Below are 20,093 nucleotides of genomic sequence, written 5' to 3'. Positions count from 1 at the left end.
CTCCATGGGAATGGGGATTTACAGAATTCCGCCTCCGGAATTACCGGGTCACAGGGGTTGTAATGCCCCGATGATTCCGGCAATCACGTAGGCGGAATGGTATTACGGGTCTGGCGGCAGCCTGCCGGTTTTTCCGACACGACTACCGCTGGACTCGTAATGAGGCCCATTGAGTAAGAGGAAATTAATTTGGGGTTTAATAAACTTCTAAAAACAAGAACCAATGCTCTCCATTTAAACCAGTTTTCAACCATTGAGCTGTCCCATAATAAGGCTTAACTTTGGCTGTGAGCTGCAGCATTTTGGATTGTTGTGCCATGGTTGGTTGGCAATCCTGTTTACTAGGTAACTTTCTATGTATGAATGGGTCTCCATCTTTGACTTCCAAAATCTTCCTTAATATGTGTGTGATCATCCACAAGTCACTTTCTCTAACATGGTCCTGCTACATTCAGTCACTTATTTCACATTTGGCAATAGGTGCTTGATTCCAACAACCGGACAGTGTTCAACTTATCATCTGCCTTTGACACAATTGACTACAATGTATCCCCGTGTAGGAGCATGGATGGGTCTCTCAGACCCTGGCCTACAATTCTTCATCTTTCTATACAACTGACCCAAATTAGAAGATCCATTTTTTTCTAGGTTGTCTTCAACAAGTGAGCAGATCAGCTGGAAGAAAGTAGATCAACGCACATCACTTGCATTCACCTACACACAATGTCACAGAACTGTACAGTCAGGCCTCCAGATAAGTGTCATATCATGTGAGAGCAAAGGGCAGGTGACTTGACAGAAACCAGAACACATCCTTTGATTCTCATCTGCATGGAAGAAATTGCAATGCATGGAGCAGCGTCTGACATAAATTCTCTGCTGTTTCTGAAAGGCTCAGTACACAGAGCGCACACAGTGAGATAAGGGGTTGCTTCTGTTCAAATGATGTTGTGTTTTGTGCCTGTAGACGCTGAAGGAGAGAACATTTATGCATGCACATGTATTTTCCTAGCATTGTAGGGTCTTATCAGTAATAAGATGTAAAACAGTTACAATTCAGAAGTATCCTTTGTAACAAATTGTGTGAGTTTATTCAGTCAATACATGCTTTCATTTTACAGATATATTTTTAGGAGTTCATGTTTGTTTGTTTATTTATTTTATATAGCGCTCCTGACCCAGGGGTACATGGGCGCTGAAACATCAAGTTACAGGCAAAGGTGAGGAACATTTGTACATTTGTGCAGCATAAGTATGGTTACAAGAAAGCAGATAGTAACAAGCAGACATAGTAGAGGATACAAGCATACAGTAGGCGGCATATATACATAGTTGGTTATTTATTGAGTAACCAGGTGATGACCTTAGTTATGAAGGGTTGGAATGTAGGGTAGATTTGATATCCAGTGGGATGGTGTTTCACAGTTGTGAAGCTAGAACTGGGAAGCTGGATCCACCTGCTCTTTTAAGGGAGTTTTTGGGCACCGTCAGTTGTAATGTATTGGAGGATCTGGTGGTTCTGGTGTTCTGTCTTAAGGTGAATTTATTGGTTAAGTAGGGCGGGGCTAGGTGGTTGAGAGCTTTGTAGGTGAGGCAGATGGTTTTTAGGTCTATTTTTTGTTGGATGGAGAGCCATTTGCATGAAATTCTTGTGGCCGAGATATGTTCTCTTCTCGGAATGTTGAGGGCAGCACGGAGTGCATTGTTTTGTAGAACTTGCAGTTTATTGATTACCATTTTGTTGGCACCTACATAAAGGCTATTACAGTAATCTAATTTGGACTGTATAAGAGCTAATGCTAAAATGAGGCAGTTGTTAGGGGAGATCAAAGGTCTGCAGGCCCTAATTAGTTTGCCAGTGTAAGCAGTGGCTGAGGCGGTCATATTGATTTGTTTGGCGAGGTTGGTGTTAGTGTCTAGATAGAAACCAAGAGTTTTTACACTCTTAGCGATGGGAATGGTGTTACCGTCAATGGTGAAGCTGGAGTAACTGGGGCTGAGCTTCCGGATAGTATTAGGTGAGCCGACAAGGAGCAGTTCGGTCTTGTCATCATTCAGGCAGAGGCCATGTGTGGCCATCCATGCCTGAATGATGGAGAAGACTTCAATGATCCGGTTGGCGTCCGTGTTGTAGTTGCCGGATAAGGTGAGGAGTATCTGGGTGTCATCTGCGTAATTGGTGTAGGTGACACCCAGATGGTCCAGCTTATCGAATGGGGGCTTTGTAAATATATTATACAAAGTGGGTGAAACACAAGATCCTTGTGGGACACCGCAGGTGATGGAGATAGGGACGGCCGCTGCTAGGGGTGAGAAGACCCGCATGGACCTGTTGTCAAGGAAGGATTGGATCCATGTGACCGCAGAGTGGGAGAAGTGTGCTGCCGATGACAGGTGGTTGCACAAGATGCTGTGGTCAACCAGGTCAAAGGCCGCGGAAAGGTCAAGGAGAAGAAGGATGGCAGCCCTACCTTTATCTTTGAGTTCGTCTATCTGGCTTTTGAGGTCAACAAGGGCCGTTTCCGTCCCATGTTGAGGACGAAAGCCAGATTGGCTAGTTCCTAGTAATTGGTGAGTCTCAAGGTAGTCCTGAATTTGTAAATAGGCCACTCTGTCAAGGATTTTTAGTAAGAAAGGGACAGAGGTAATGGGCCTATAATTCGTAGGTATATCTGGGTCAAGAGTTTGTTTTTTTAACAGTGGGAGGACCCAAGATTGTTTCAGGTTACTTGGGACCGTGCTACTAGAGAAGGACAGATTAATTAATTTGGTAATGAAGGGGGAGAGATCCCTGGCTGCATCTTTTATGATCTGTGCGGGTCAGCTGTCCCCCTTACAGTTCGAAGGTTTCAAGGAAGCTATATTTTTTGTACTTCGGGTATGGTTACCTTTTTGAAGGTGAAGCCTGAGCTAGTGTTGGTGGGTGAAGGAAGGGTGGATCTGGAAGTGGGTCCATGAGAGAGTAGTTGTCGTTTGTTTTCAATTTTAGTTTGAAGCCCTGAGAATTTGTTAGCAAGGGCATTCTGGATCCCAGTGCACCATGGTTTGTCCTTTGTGCAGGTATCTGTGGGAGGAATGGGGTTTTCTAATTCCTTTAGGATGTTAAAGAGCTCTTTTGTGCTAGAGCCTGCCTGAGAGATCCTGGAGTTAAGAGATTCTTTCTTAGCATGTGTGATCTCATTTTTGTAGAGGGTGGAGATATTGGTGAGATTAGTTCTGTTATCTACTGAAGGCACTGATTTCCATAGTGCTTCAAGTTTACTTTTTTGTTGTCGGAGAGTTTTGAGTTCCCGGGTGTACCACGTATTCAGGTGCGCTATTGGTTTCCCTTTGCGCATTTTTAGTGGGGCAATGATATCGATGGCTTTAGCCATGGAATCGTTGTAGGCGTTGACCAGCAGGTTTAAGTCAGTTGTAGCTGGTAGAGCGTTCAAAATAGGGGTCACCAGGGGTATTAGGGCTTCCGCTGTGATATTGCTCTTCTTCCTAGTTAGGCAGGCCGGTGCAATAACAGGCCTATTATGGACTAGGTTGCTGATATTAATGTCGAGTGGGAGGAAGTGGTGGTCCGTCCATGTTGTATGCATGTATGCGGTGTGTTCATACACATTCATACATAGAATGTTTTCCAGAAATGTACTACATTATTTGAAGCCAGACATCTCTGCCATGCAACGTTTTGTTTCTTATGTGTTCTATTCATTTTCAAGTTTAGTCATGTTCTGGTTGCCTATTGCAAACGTTTTACATTCTTGCAGAGACAAATCATGTTTACGCTTACCATTTAGTTTACACTCTAATTATAATAGCAGTGTATAAAATATTCCCACCTCAAAACCTTCTCTGTGGCACAGATAGGTATGCTATGTCTATTTTAAACATACCTTCAACCATAGATTGGAGTAAATGTGGTGAATGGCACAGTGACGGTACCTATTATTTGCACGCAGGGGAGAAGCTCAGTGTGTTAGTGCTCATCTGTTCCATTTGTGAGAGGGTGCTTGTACTACCGCACCCTGTGCTTTAGCTGTTAATTGTGAGGGAAACTTGTTTTTCTGTCACTATCTGGACCGTTGCCACATGATAATGATTTCCATACAGTTTTAACTTTTTGTACGCATCATCTGGATGTCACATACCTTTTACTCCCTTGAAATCACCTTTAATCAAAGTTGAAAAATTAGGGAGTAAAATACTCCCACCTCAAGATCTTATCCCGAGAACTCTGAGTACAGCCCAGACAAATGCAACGATTCTCACTCTGTTGACCAACTGGCTCACAAAGCACGTCTGAGTTCTTTAATCCTCCAAGGCAATAAGCGTGTGGAGGTGATATCATTCGCAGAGGTGTGCTTTATAATTCTCTTCATTCATGCATTCCCATTCAATATTCATTCAATCATTTGGAAAAGGGTGAGCATCCTTTTCCTACAACAGAGTGCCAACGAAACAAAGAATCTATCGATGGTATGACCCTCTGTGTGATGGAAATTCTTGACCTGCGACTTCCTACAACTAATTTGCTTTCTGGACTAACTCAGAGGTCCACTAAGTATGTCACTTCTCATGGTGTCCAGCGATGTGCAGCCCCAGATGGGTCCTTAAATATCCCTGTGGGCTGCCAAACGTTAAGTGTCACTCGTTAGTGATTGGCCAGATTAGCTATGTGTAACTGTGATTGGCCTTTTGAATCAATTGAACTTTTAAAAACAGGTTGGTTTGCGGAATAAGGATTGGGTAGATAGAATCAGGAATTAAGGTGAAGCTGTCTAGCCTGCAGCTTCAAAAGTGGAGTCTTAGATTATACAAAGTAACTAAAACATGTTTTTCCCTCATACAAAGAAAGGGTAATCGCTTTCCGAGCTGAATGGGTGGATGTGAAATGAGTAAAGGGTCAACCTGGGCTAGGTGAATGGCGAGCCTCCCAGAAAAGCCACTACTGCTGTGGGCATTAACAACTATTAGCACCCAGGGCGGGGGAGCCAACCAATCAAGTTGCTCAAAACACAGGCTCAAACCGCTAATCTCAGCCCACGTTCTGAGCAGCCTACTGCCTGCTTCCCCCACCCGCAGTGCCATTTTACCCCCACTCTCCCTTATTTTATTATGTTTCCCTCCACCTCCGGCCCGACTTACCTGTTTACAACGGCAGCCCCTCTACAGCCGTGCTTCTGCTGTCGTTCTGTGGCTGCCGTGGAAATGGATGGAGCCCCGCCTTACATTTCCTTGGCGGCCATCTTTAGACAGTACTTTCATTCAATGAACTGGATGTCGAACTATAAAATGAGTCAAGCTTAACACAGATAAACTGCGCCCACAGGTCTCCGACAGTACATTCTGTTTGTTCATCAATGGCGTTATTAATACATTGCTTGAGTTCCCATCAGATTGCCTGTCTTTAGCGGGTGATAGATTTCCAATTCCTTTTTTCATGGTTGAAGCAGTACTTATGTCCCTTACCCCAAGGGGTCTCAAGTCGCAGCTGACTGCATTTATGGAGTTCTGTACTGACAATGGGCTATCAATCAATGTTGGAAAAAACAAGGCTGTGATCTTTAGAGGCAGCAGAGCTAAGCAAAAGGCAAAGATCAGGCTGTAATTAAACAGTGAGTCCATAGAGCAGGTGGATATGTATGATTATCTTGGGTAATGAGTGACAGACGATTGCAGGTGGACCGCACAAATAGCTAAGGCTGGCCTGACGCTGAGAAGATACAGTGGAGCTTTATAGCTGGGTTCACTCATGAGCATGGAGATGGGGCAGTCAGAGCCTCCATAGAAGCCTAAAAGCTGCAGGGCAAGCAGGCAGCTCCGCATGGAGCTGAACTATGGGGGCATGTTAATTGTGGCACCGTCAGTAATCGAAAATAATTATATTAAAAATATCTTGGGCTTGCCAACTAGTGCCCCTAACTTGCCCGCTTATTTAGAGTTGGAGCTGCAGAGGCTGGATTCATTATGCAGGTGGAACCCCATTTATTTCTGGGCAGGGATCTGGACTACAGCAAAGCTGCATAGGTATAGGGAGCCATTGGAGGATCTCATGGCCCAACCTGTGGGGGCTTCACTCCTGTGGCTTGTGCATATTGAGAATGAACTTGCCGACATTGGGTTGAGCATGCGCTGGGCTCAGCCCGAGTTAATGAGTACCTTGACCAAGTATGTAATCAAAAGAGCACTAAAAGCAAAAGCCGAGACCGAAGTTGTGAGTCTGGTCAACCAAAAACCTAGGTTGAAGGATTACTGGGAATGTAAGCAAGTTCTTGGATATGAGGAGTACCTGCATTTGGTACGGCCTAAATCAATGAGATTGTTGTATACGAAATTACGATTAGGTATTTTACCGGTGAGGCGATGGAGCAGTAAATAGAACAACTGTGGAACTGATGTATGTCCACTTTGTGGTGACCTACCAGAGAGCATTGTCCACTTAATGCTAATCTGTCCAGGGTATCGGGATTTCAGGAAACGCGATCTGAAACCACTATTCTTGGTCAGATCAATTTCCACGGCGGCTCATGCCATGCTAATGTGCCGCCAATAAATGGCTAGTTTGGTGGTACATTCCATGTGCAATTATCTGACTAGAGCATGGAGGCAGAGAATGGTCAACATTAGACACGTGATGATCGGAAATAATCTATTTTGATTCGCTGATTCCAAACATCTTGCAGGGGCCAAGAGTGGTGATCACTGTACTATTCTGGGCATGCTGTATGTACACTGTGGACTTGCTCATTGTTTGGGCAGTACTATACATAGTACATAGTGATGCTAGGTTTACCTAGAGGTAAATGGGAGTCCTGCTAGCATTGCCTTGACCAGGTTCTTTTGTGGGGAAAGAGGCAGGGCCTGTGGATCCGTGTGATTCTTTGCACCTTAAGGCACTTGCACTTTGAATCTGATGCAATTGTTATATTTCGTCTTTCTATGGTTCATAGACCAGTTGACAAGTCTGATGCTTTAAATACGCGGTGCTGTTGTATATTGTTATTTGCTTTTTTTATGTGACGCTTTTATGAAGTTGTGCTGTTTGTGTGCATGTGCTTTCATGGCGGAAATGCCGAAATAGAGCAGAAATGAAATGAAAGAATAACTATTCACGTTTTCAATGTCTTCCGGGACGGTAAAGGGTTAGCTCTCTCTAGCACTGCAGACAGTGGAAACTTAAGCTGTGGCAAGACGCCTTAGGTCAACACTATCAGCGAGGCACAGTCGCCGATCTTCATACCACAGGGCGGCTGTCACAGCTTGGCAAAGACTCAAAAACCACAAACTGAAAGCTGTTCTGGATGGTCGAAGCCAGATAGTCCGCCTGCAGAACGAGTTCTGTCAAGGAAGGGCCAGACAGGAACAGCCAGGCTTACGCGCGGCACTGAACACCGACCTGACCACGCACCAGGAGCTCTAGAGATGGGGCCAGGGTGCTCCACATAACAGGGTGCAATGCCAAAGAGTCTCCTGGGAGAAAGGCGTTACCTGACAAAGCTGTCTGCACAAGTCATTTCCAAAATGTAGCTATTCCATGGAAGCAAGGAGAATGGCCATAGATGAAGTTGCCCAAAACACATCAAAATACAAGGCTGCCACTCTAACACTAAGCCTAAGTCTAAAACAAAGCAGTTACCAGCCTCCGACCACCACCCTGACCCTAACTCTGAATCAAATCCTTACTTTAACCCTAACCCATAGGCTTATTCTAACCATAAGCCCTACACTCTAGCCCCAGGCTTAACCTAGGCCTAGCCCCCACCTTAACCCTAGCTGCAATGTCACCAGGCCTCCACAGTCTATTTAAGCCTTACCCAAAGTGTACCTCCTACCCTAACCCAAACCCCACCAGGCCTACACAACCCCCTAATCCTTACACTAACCCTAACATCTCTGGATTGTTTGGTTACTTGACGTCGTTTTGCTTGGTGACGTTTTCCACTACCAAGCTATTCCCCCCTCCCTCCTAATTTTTCACTGACCACTTTTTTAGTTGCCAACATTTTCACTGTATACCCACGTCAGGAGCTTTACACTGGAAAATCTGTCAAGTGTGAAACACAACTGGGAGAGTTGAGAGCTCTGTGGACCTAATATGGCTACACACCTTCCTGACTTTCACAGATCACCCAGTTCTGCCACTAAGGCACCCCCTGAGAGTCAAATCCAGCAGGCGGGTTACCTTGAGGCGGTCTCTAGAGGATATTGCAAGCCCGGGAGAGTTGGAGGAATAGACTCAGAGTGAGAACCTCCTCCCAGCACTCAAGCAGCTGCACCAGCTAAATCAGCTGAAGAGATCACGTAATGGGTCTTCACCTACTCTGACATGTTGATATCATAAAGCTGTGAAGGAATGTTTTCAGGTCCTGGGGTGAGAGTGGGCGCAGGACCCTGAGCACTCTGGCACAGTACGATATGTGCAAGGCTGATTGCAGTATTGTGTAGTGCTTAACACCATGCAATATCCTGATGCACCTGTAAGTGCGATTTAATAGCAGGCTACACACACACACGCACACATGCACATAGCCCTTATTGGGACTTCAAAAACTGCTGTGTGCACGTACATCCTCTGGTCACCAGAAAGCACTTTAAGACACCAGAACTGGTACTCATCAGTTGGAGCATGTGAATGGGGTGACCTCTGGCTGGAGATTCAAGCTCCCCCTCAGTTATCCACACCTGTTCTATCCTTATAGAATATTGCCCACAACTTTCAGCACCACTCTGCAACTGTACTTGCCCCTAATTGTACTTCCAAAATAAAGTCCTATAGGGCCGCAATCCGAGTATAGTGGAGCGGTAGAAAAGGGGCCGTAACGGAATTACCACCACTTTTCCTGCTCCACCAAACTATGAGTTTGGCCATGGAGTGGAGGATTTACATACTGCCGAAAAATCTGCAAAATCGGTGGAATTACCGTTGGCGGTAATTCCGCCGAAATCCCAATGGAGTCCTATGGACTGCAATAAATGGGGACTAACATCACCTACAGCCACTTGTGGCTGTAACAGTAGCCCTGTTTAGCGGGTTTTGGGTGGATTTACCACCTGAATACCACCAAGCTCATAATGAGGGCCATGTGACGTGCTGGGCCAAGAAAACATGCTGTATGTGAAAACATGGATGTATGAGAAAGTTTGTATAGTACTCAAACTGAAATGCCTGTAGACACTTTTAATTTGCCAGAAAGAGAGGGTGCTTAAGAATTTCAAAAACGGGGAGTCTTTAGTATGATGCAGCGTTAAGCCCGCTGCAGGGACAAGGGTGCTGCTGTTTGGTTGGTTGACAGGACGACTGGGCGTGAAAACATTTGGAAAACACTATGCTGATGCTACGTGCAACCAACTCAAACACTCTAGAGTACAACAGGTGGGTCACATCTTTTGTAAATTAATTTAACGTCTGCAGACCTTCCCAAAACTAAACAAGATATATGACCAAAGGTCTACAAGTCTACACGCCCAGTCCTGATAAACGAGCCAACCTTACTCGTTGTTTTGTTTCCTTCTTCACATACGTTGGGGTAGGGAGACTGTTGGGGCTTGACCCCTTTGATCCCACCCAGCGAAATGCTCACAAATCTTGAATTTGTGATTTAAGGAAAAGGAGACAGTCGGGGCTTGACCCCTTTGATCCCGCCTACTGCTATTACCGACCTAAATTGTCAACGGCAGCAAAAATCATATAAAGATCAACTTAAAACAACTGGAGCGCTTTGTGCGACTTTGACAACCACAAATAAGAATGTCTGGAAAATGACAAGCTCACTGGAAGGTTTGATACCAGTGTTCAAAGCCAACGAACACATGACCTCCCAACACCCAATGGCAGAGTCAGTGCCGGCGACTAGACAGGGGGACCACCCACAAACAAAAGACCACATAGAAGACACAATACTACTCTATGACAATGACAACGACAACGAGACGGCTCAAGTTAAGAAAAGTAGGAACCTGAGTCCTGGAATGAAAGATTCTAATCAGGGGGGAGTACCCCAGCCTTTTACGATAGAGGTAAAGATCGGCAATCAAATTGGGTGGAGCCAGCCAGAGGAAGATACACATCTAAACCTAGAGAGCAATGGGGCAAATTCGAACAGAAATAATCACATACCCCATCAAATAGACAATGCGAACAAGACGGACCAATTACCTCAGCCTCAGGAAAGTATCGCTGATGCAAAGGAGAGTAGGGAAATTTCTGCCCTCAAGGCAAATGAAACACCCGACAAAAACGAACAGGAGTTAGAAGCAACAAGGAAAATTGAACATTCAAAGGAAGAGGTGCCAGAAAATCCATCACTTGCAGTAGAGACAAGACTAAAAATATGAAAAGAAAATATTCCTAAGGTAAATGATCTAATTTATTAGCTGAGGAAATTCCAAGGTTTGAACTCAACACTATGGTTGAAGACTTAGACAGAACAGCAAAAGGAACCCATAGTGTAACAAAAGGCAAAACAATAACCCCTAAACCAATCAGAATGGACTTTATAAGATATACGGATCTAGAAAAAAAAATATGAAACCACGGACCTTATCCTCAGGTGATGCTCAATACAGACACAATCATTTCTTTGGGAAACAATCTCTACTAAACTGAGGGACAGCTATTTCTGCTAATACACCCAAAAGGAAATCAACCTATAAAAACATCACGCTAAATGAAATCCCTGACGCTGTGATGCTGGAAAACTCAATTTTAATTGACAAAGTGCCCCAGACCACAGAGACGGCTATACAAACCATGAAAGGGGAAACCAAAAATCAGTCAAATCAAACAGACAATGACCAGGACTTAGATTTGATTACGCTACCACCAACAACACAACCACCCGTGAAACAGGGGGAGATGAGCAATAAACCTGGGACAGTGGAAGAAAAGCGTGAAAAGGATGATTTCCTGATGATTACAACAATGGCAGCGATATTGGCCCCTTACATGAAATTACATGAGGATGCTACGGATACTTTGAAGGACCATACTAGATTGTTAGCAATGGTTCATTCAAAGATAATCTTCATTGAAGGATTCATAACGGCCATTCAAAAGAACATGCAAAATGTCGAGCAAAGAATCTCTGATATGCTACACACCGTCCTAGAACCAATTATGAAAGAGAAGGAAAACCGATGGAAAAACCCTAGGAGAGATTCACTAGGTGGTCTGGATTTCGCCATTCTCCAATCGAAAGAACTACCAAAATTACAACTACAAACAGAGGAAAGCTCCAAGGAAGAGCGATTGAAAGAGCGTACCCATAACGTCACTGAAGAAGGGACTCCAGAAGAACCAAAAAATCAGATCGAATCCCCAATTACTACACCGATGAAAGGAGGAATAGACGAAGATACGACGGAGATAGTAACAGGAGGCGAACAAAATAAGGAAAACAGTGAATCAACACCAAATACCTCTAAAAACTCTATCCCTAACAAAACCCAAAGAGGATTCACATTAAACAACGATCAGAAAGTAAAACAAAACACAAAAACAGGACAACAAACACATTAGATATCTCGCAGCCTGAAAAGGATATTGAAGTAACAAAAATTGTCAACCGGAACTCAAAATTGTGTGAAATCTTTAAAAAAAAGAACGCAAAACAGAAGGGTGGTAACACCATGACACGATCAAAGGAGCAATCCACTACGAATGAACAGAAAGTGAGAAGTACTCAATCATTACAGATACCAAAAAAAAAAAAAAAAACAACCTCCACTGAGGGCATGTAAATCAAACAAAAGTAAATCATTTTTTAAATGCTTGACTATACCAAAGGAAGCAGCGACAATTGTAGTTAATCAAAACACTTGTAGCCAGAAAGAGGTTAATATGCAGATAAATATGAGTCAAAAGAACAAAGAAGCAGCAGAAACGGATGATTCTGAACAGGAGCTAATGGACATGTCCACTTATTCCATCTCGGACAAAAATGACTCAACCTCTAGTGACTCAGATGAAGAGGAAATCGAACAAGTAAACGAGGAACAAGAACAGACGGAACGACAAATACAAGTTAAATCAAAAACATCGCTGGATGAAAATGGGACGATTGGGGAAAATTCAAATAAACCAGAAACAACAAAAAAGGAAAGTAATACAATCAAGCCCGAAATTGCAAATAAGAAAATATTAAAGACTACGACGTCTGGAGACTCAAATACACCAGTTAAAATTCCAACAATGAACCTGGAAAGTCAAAATAACAACAGCCCCATATCTACTTTGGAGAGCAAGGGATATACCACAGAAGAAAGTGAGTACAGTACAGGAAATGATAATTTCTGGATTAGCCCCTTGAGACTACCGAAACGTAGGCTAAATCCGGAAAAAAAAGGGCAGAGGTCTCCTTTTGGAAAGACTAGTACACACAAATGATGGTTTTATCCTAAACCGGGCAAATGTCGTAAGGTTGTTCCACCATATACCAACATTGAGATTAATCAGTTCTAGTGACATAACCCTGATAGAATTTCCTGATAAAACGCATATGGATAGAATTCGGGTTTCAACTTGCTCTCAGGTGATTCATCAGCTACTACTATCTGAGGAGAGGACCATATGGAAGATGGGGTTCAAGATAACCGAAAAAAACAATAAAGAAGTGGAACCGGATGTACTTGATCAAGAAACTAATTCAAAGAAAGCCCGATTTCAAGAGGCGTATGATACGCATAAAAAAGCCATGAAACATTCTCAGGTAACCCAACATCAGGACAGAGAACAGGAGAGATGGGTATGGTTGGCTAATTTAGCAGCAGGAAAAATGAAGACCCTATGGTGCCAGAAAGAAATACAAAACTTGGACCCTTATTTCTTGGAATACAAGGGGATTCAACGACCTTCTAACAAAAAATGAATTTGAAAAAGACATGCCAGACGTACTATGCCTGCAGGAAACGTGGTTGAGAGAAATTCCCCTGATCGAAGGCTATTCAGTAAATATAAACCCAGCAAAGAAAGGTGAAAAAGGAAGACCAATGGCGGGTTTGCTGATAGCGATAAAAAAGGACCTAAACTGGAACGTGATCCATTCTTTGAACTTGTCTCCATATATTCAAGTCCTAGTCCTGGAAACACCGGCGCCCCTTGACGATCAATACTATCAGCCCGTTGTGCTGATGAATATATATTGGGTGCCAGGTGTAAAAGCAAATAAATCACTTCCAAGGGACGTAGCAGATGCAATCGACGATCTGAAAGCTAAATGGCACGACCCATGGATAATATTGGTGGGTGATCTTAACTGCACCTGTCTTGATGAAAACAACAAGGTACTCGAAGATGTACCGAAAAAGGCCACAACGAAACACAAAAGAGGTATCAACTGGAGGTCCACTCTACAATCCAGAGACTTCACAATTCTAAACAGAGTCACGCCACGGGATATCCCGGGGAAACCGACGTGGCGAGGGCAGAAATCAAAAGCCATTCTAGATTATGTGACAATTTCATCTAACATGTCAGCGTTTGTTCAAGAACTGAAGGTGAAACCCCCTAAGGCAAGTGATCACAACGCAATCAAACTTACATGTTTAAGTTTTCTCCCGGAAAAGGAAAAGGATATATATCCATTCAAGATAGAAATCAACTCAGGGAGAACTCGAATGAAAATGAATCCATCGAAACTACCAATGCTGAACGGTAACTTGACAACCACGATAAACAAACTATATTTGCAGCTACTCCTGCAAGCCATCGATTATGTTCCACTGCTAAAAAATGTCCATACTACTATCAAATTATGAGGAAACAGCTACAACAACTGAAACATTCGAAGGAGGCAAACAAAATTGATAAAATACGATAAATAAAACAAACTTTCAGTAACTGGATAAAGATGCATAAAAAATCAATGCTAAACCACGACTCTCAGGCTATGTTAAGAACGATATGCAAGAGAAACACTGCAGAGACATGGACCTTGATAAATAATAAGGAGACGCTTCAAGAGGCCTTAATAACAAATCCAGTCACAGAGAAACAATGGCAAACATATTATAAACAAAGACAGCCAACTTCAAAACCTCCTACAAACGAACGGATCCCAGTAAAAATGAATGAAAGTTTATTAAACATAGACAGTGAGACACTAGAAGATATGATCAAAAAGCTAAAGAATTTAAGAGCACCGGGGCCAGACGGTCTGACGAATAAAGGTTTGAAAAGGGATCCAGCGGAATGGGCTAAAATCCTACACCAACTGTTTAAATACATCTTGACTTTGGGGAAATTACCGAATTCATGGAAAATGAGCATTGTGGTGCCAATTTTCAAAAAGGGCTTAAGAACAGTCACAGAAAACTATAGGCCAATTGCCCTTTTGGATGTGGCAGGAAAAATCTTTGCCTCTATCCTATTAAAATCATTGACCAAGTGGGCAACGCAAACAGGCCACAAGGACGAATGGCAATCAGGGTTTGTAAAGGGACAAGGTACCCCATTAAACATCTTCATTCTAAATCTATTAAAAGTTCGAACCCTGATTAACAAAGACGTGAAATTCTATATAGCTTTTGTTGACCTATCAAAGGCTTTCGATGCAGTTGATAGAGAGAGGATGTGGAGGAAATAAAAAAAATGGAATTGTCTGGAAATCCTACTCTATAACATAAAGGAATTACACACTAACACTTCAATCAAAGTGAAACTAAATAAAGCTGGCCTCCTATCTGATACAATTCCCACGACCATTGGGCTCAAGCAAGGCTGCCCCTTGGCTCCAGAACTATATAATCTATATTCCTCAGATATGAAAGAAGCCTTTGCAGACATAAGAACTTTTCCAGCTAAACTTGCTAACATAGCAATTGGACGACTAATCTATGCGGACGACATAGTTTTAATCGATCAGACCCCAATAGGTCTTCAAAAGCAACTAAACGCTTTAGAGACATATGTAGTCAAAAATAAAATGATCATCAATCTGGAAAAATCCAGGATTTTGACTTTCGCCAACACAAAAAAGAAGAAAAAAGACAACCCCGCCTCAATGGTACTTAACCAACAAAAAGATAATGGAAGTGACAACCATTACGTAACTGGGGGTCTGTATTAACACCCACAGAAATGAAGCCCCGAGATGTCAAGATCTAAGAAATAAACTTAGAAACCTAATAGGACAAGCTAAGATTCTATTGGTGCGATTCTGTCGATTTTCCATGAAACCTATGATAGACTTTTATCGAGCAAAGGTAGTGGCAATCCTTACCTATGGATCACAAACCTCGTTCCTCTTGGACATCAAAATATGGTCACGTCTAGAAGACAAATTCTGGAGAACTATTCTGGGATTGCCAAAATCCTTCCCAATTAAATTAATTCGAAGAGAGCTGGCACTATCTTCTCTGAAAGTCATCGTAGAGTGGAAGATAATGTCTTTCTTCATAAAATGCCTAGAACCAGCAACAAAGGGGGGCTTTGCGGCCATAAAAAAAAGCAATGGCAGAGAGGTTGGAACCAATATTGTCTGAATGGGTCAAAACATGACAGATGATTCTTTTTAACGTGAATGAGACGGAAGAGTCGCTATTGAGAAACCCAGACCAAGTGAAAAAAAAATGTATACCAGAGACTGAATTGATACACTGGATGAGCTTAATAAATATCAAGGCTACGAAGAATTCTGAGCAGTCCCGCGAAAAACTGAATATGCTACCAAAATATCTAACTCTTTTTCCCAATTGGTTCTTGAGACAAGGTTTCTTAAAGTTACGCCTGAACCTCTGGCCAAGTAGAACCAATCACTACAGAAAGAGAGAGAGAGAAGACTCAAAGGACTGTAGGTTGTGCAAACACGTAATGACAGGGGAATCACTGAAACATTTGTTGCTGGAATGCCCATCTGTAAGAGGTGAACGACAGATCTACTTAGGCCACATCTGGCAAGAATATAGATTCAAGGATATTGATCTCTGGCGGTCTTACCTGCTGGAAGGAGATAAGATTTTAAATAATCTTGTGGTCATAAAATTTATCTTGTTCATCTTTGAGAAAATCCAGGGACAACATTGAACTCTTGGAACAGTGAAAAAGATTTGAAAGCAAGCAGACTTTCACAGTGTTAAGCACTAAGCAACGTAAAAGAACAGAAAGAGAAAAGAAATAAGGCTGGCATTTATACAAAGTTTCATTAACATTTTAGCATATTTGCAGAATTGTAATTTCCAAAAATGTTATTCTTGTTGTTTTTTTATGGGTATTTTTTATTGTTCTTTATATTTTTGATTTCTTTCTTGCTTTTATGTTGTTTTCTGCTTTTTGTTTTGTAAAAATAGCTAAAGGTTTTGTGTGTAAACCAAAGAGCTAATAAAATGTAATTTGTTTTTTAAAAAAAATAGTATGATGTGGGTACTTTTCCCAGAACAAAAAGCAAGTATGGAAACAGAGCAGCATCTTTCAAGAATGTAAAGGTCCCTTCCCTGCATATGATAGCCCCTAGATCCAAATACCTGCACACAGTGCTCCAGATAAGATTTTGAAGTGGGAGTATTTTACTGCCTATTTTTTTAAAGTAGGGAGTAAAATATTTTTTAGGGAGTACAAATGTAAGTTCAGTTCCCAGTGAGAGTATTTTATATGTCTGTTTGATTTCCGGTCACAATCGGCTTATTACCTCCTTCGGGCGAGTCCACATATTCTAGTTCCACTGTTTTCAGCACGGCTAGCATTTGTGTTGCAACCGTAACAATAATTGGTACTTACGTTTGCTTAGGAGTTGTGCATTTAGACTGTGCGCTAACTGTTACTCTTGGTTAATCTCAAATTATCACAAACACATTCGCTTATTTTTGATTCAGCGCTGGTTTATTCTGTGTTTTACCAGTTTGTTTCTTGGTCCATATTGTATTATTTCATCACACAATTGTTATTTCTTATTGTCTGTATTGTATGTTTTTGTCATACAATTTTTCCTTTGGTATTTTTGTACAATTTTTGTAACACCCTTTTTAGGCAAAACTTCATTGGTCATTGGTGGAGTAGACCTGAGTGGGAATCATGGAAACAGGGATCCACTTAGGAAAGATCAAGGCTACTCCACCTCCTGGCCTGTTGGGCCTGGGTACGGAGTAGAGCTTGTAGCCTTGAGGGAGAAGTGTGTCAAAACTTGTGACAGAGTTGTCCTTAAACCATGTCTCAGTCAGAGCAAGAACATCAAGGTCCAGGAGTTCAAGGAGGTGTCAGATGTCAGAGGAGTGCCTGACAGCAGAGAGAGAATTTAGTGTGGCAACATGGAGCAGGTTGCCACGTTTGAAGGACTTATGTAGGGGGGTGCAGGGAACCGGGGTACCCCTCCCCATAGGCAGCAGGAGTGCCTGAAAGATGGAGGTAGGGGAGGGCAAGGATGACAAGGGTGTCATTGAGGAGGGTGCAGGCAAGGGAGCCAGTGTGGGAGGGGCCACAGGAGGCAAGGGAGCTCCAGATGCAGTGGCAGGAGGGTGGAAGAGGTTGACGAGGTTGTCAGTGTAATGCGAGTAGGCAAGGGAGCCTGCACAGTTGAGAGCGACAATGGGGGAGTTGTGGGGGAGGTGGTGAGGTTGGTAGGAGGCATGGTAGCCAAGGAGGGCATAGTTGGAAAGGGAACCTGGGTGGCCGTAGGGGCAGCTGGCAAGGGAGCCCGTGAGGAGGAAAGAGGAAAACTGATACGCTGAGGAAGGAGCCTATAAAAAAGTAAGAAGTTGGGTTGAGGCGCTTCTACTAGGATGGTACCATTTCGATTGACATGTATGATGGCCTTGGAGGTGGGCCTCCCAGCAGGTGCCAACATTTATGTGTGAGGAAGATTAAGGAGAGAGCAGAGCAGCCATAAGTCGTTTCCTGTGGCACTGTGTGCACTACTGGTCCAAACATATCCATGTAGCTGTGTGGGTGTAAGCGTGAGCACAAGGTCCTGTGTGTCTGTTTCCTTTTTTGTTGGGGGTATTTTTACTCCCTATTTTTTTGGGGGAGGATATTTGCCTATTTTTAGGGAGGGTTGCCTGCACAAATGTTGTCACATCCAAATACCTACAGAAATGTTGTCCGGGAAAAATAATTCGACATACCCTGTTCCAACATATAAAACATTTGCAAGCAGATATAGGGCAGATCACATAAAGGAGAAAAATAGGTACCTGCTCTTCCCACTGCAGCCATTCTGTCTTATTTGATGAACGACTGTCATGCCGTATTTTTTCAATGCACTTTTTAGGGCGGCATGGGTATAGTTTTAAATGAATTTTAGGGTGGTTGGGGAGTAGAAGGGACCATGAGGGCTAGTTCCCATAACAAATGCTGCACTATATGTGGTGAAACAGCCACTAAGTGTAAAAAATACACCAAAAGCAGCCCTAGAAGTAAGGAGCATTCCAGCCACTTTTACTCCCTAAAAATAGCCAAATACTCCCATCAAAGAAAATTTGGGCATACAATACTACCAACACAAAACAGGAATCTGACACATAGGTACCTGTCCCCTTGTTTTTATCCACACAGCTCCGCAGTACTTTCCAATCAGTAGCACAAGTAGTTCCACAGGAAGTAGTTCTACTATTATTACTGCTCGATCTGAAGGTAGTAGTTTGTCATTTATAAAGCACCTTTTTCCCATTGGTATGGCCTCAATGCGCTTGTGGGTGAAACGCCCTCGGGAGACAGAAGTCCAAGGTATGGATAAAATTGTCAGAAGGGTTAGAATGCGTGTGTGCATATGGCCAAATAAAAAATGGTTGGGATGGCCAAGCCCCAGTAAGCTACCCATGATGGTCAGGCATGTGGATGGGTGCTGAGAGGTGGCCAGGAGAGTATGTGAGTGCAAGAGATGCTTTATGTGTCCAGCTAGACCACATTTTCGTCATATGACTTAGCTGCATTCTGATGGCAGAGATGTTGTGCATAGTGTTTTAGTCAAGTGTATTGGGGCAAATGCATGTGGGTGCGTACCTTGAGCATCTGTGGCATTTTGCTTAGAAGTGCCCATGGATTCGGTTCGTCCAATCTGCTCTGAGATTATACTTTACCTTGTGTTCCAGTGTATACTGGACAGGAACCAACAGTGTCATGGTATAGGTGTCATGAAGGAAAGCATGAAGTGGGGAACATTCGTCAGGTTGCTGGAGGAAAGAGCCAGGTTTTGAGGGCCTTCCTGAAGGAGCCATGATCCTCTTCACAGCAGATGCTGAGTGGAAAGGAATTCCAGAGGGAGGGAGCTTGGCCGAAGAGCAAGGATCCTCTAACTCTAGTGGAATTGAAAGGGGGGATCACAAGGAGGAGCGCGGAGCCGATCTAAGGTTTCTGATCGGTTGGTTGTAAGCTTGTGTTGGAGGAATTCAGGACCTGTCTTGTGGAGGGACAGTGTGTAATGCACATGGCCTTGAAAGTCGCTCATCGGCTGATTGAACGCCAGTGGAGCACCCCGAGAACAGGAGTGATGATTTATGTGGGTGAAAGGGCAAGGAGGAGCATAGCTGCAGAGCTTTGGATATGTTGGAGCTTTCTGAGCTGATAGGCAGGGATACCCAGATAGAGGTAATGCGCATAGTCTAAGAGGGAAAGAGGGATAGCCAGACTCTGTGAGGGTAGGAGAGGTAAGGGAAGATTCGTCTGAGGATGCAGAGGTGAAAATGGCATGATATGGATATTGTGTTGATGTGGTGAGAGATTGTTAAATCCGAGTCCAAGGTGCATCCCTGGTTTTTTACTGTGCTTGACGCTAAGGGTGAGTGTCCTAGGGAGGGTTCCCAGGGAGTTTGTTGGGAGAAGAGTGAAGTATTGTCATAGATCACGATTTTGGTTTTACCAGGATTAAGCAGGAGGTGGTTAGTCATCATCCAGCTGTCATTTTCTGAGAGGCAGGAGACAAGGTCGCGATGGTAGGAGGCCGGGGATTTGGGAATCTTGAAAATGATCTGAGTGTCATTGGCGTGCTTGTAGCAGGTTAGGTCATAAGAGCAGGTGAGTGCAGGAAAGGGGCTTAGGTAAAGGTTGAAGAGCAGAGTGGACATAGAGGCCCCCTGTGGGATCCATTTGGAGACATGGCGGGGGTCAGAGGAGAACGGTGGGAGGACTGTTATTTTTTGAGCGGTGGGTGAGGTAGGAGTAGATCCACTTTAGAGCA

The sequence above is a fragment of the Ambystoma mexicanum genome, chromosome 3p, assembly GCF_040938575.1.
Source record: "Ambystoma mexicanum isolate Mex_15411 chromosome 3p, UKY_AmexF1_1, whole genome shotgun sequence".
Taxonomy (NCBI): domain Eukaryota; kingdom Metazoa; phylum Chordata; class Amphibia; order Caudata; family Ambystomatidae; genus Ambystoma; species Ambystoma mexicanum.
The sequence above is the reverse complement of the archived record's forward strand: the minus strand, read 5'-3'. Positions refer to the sequence as shown.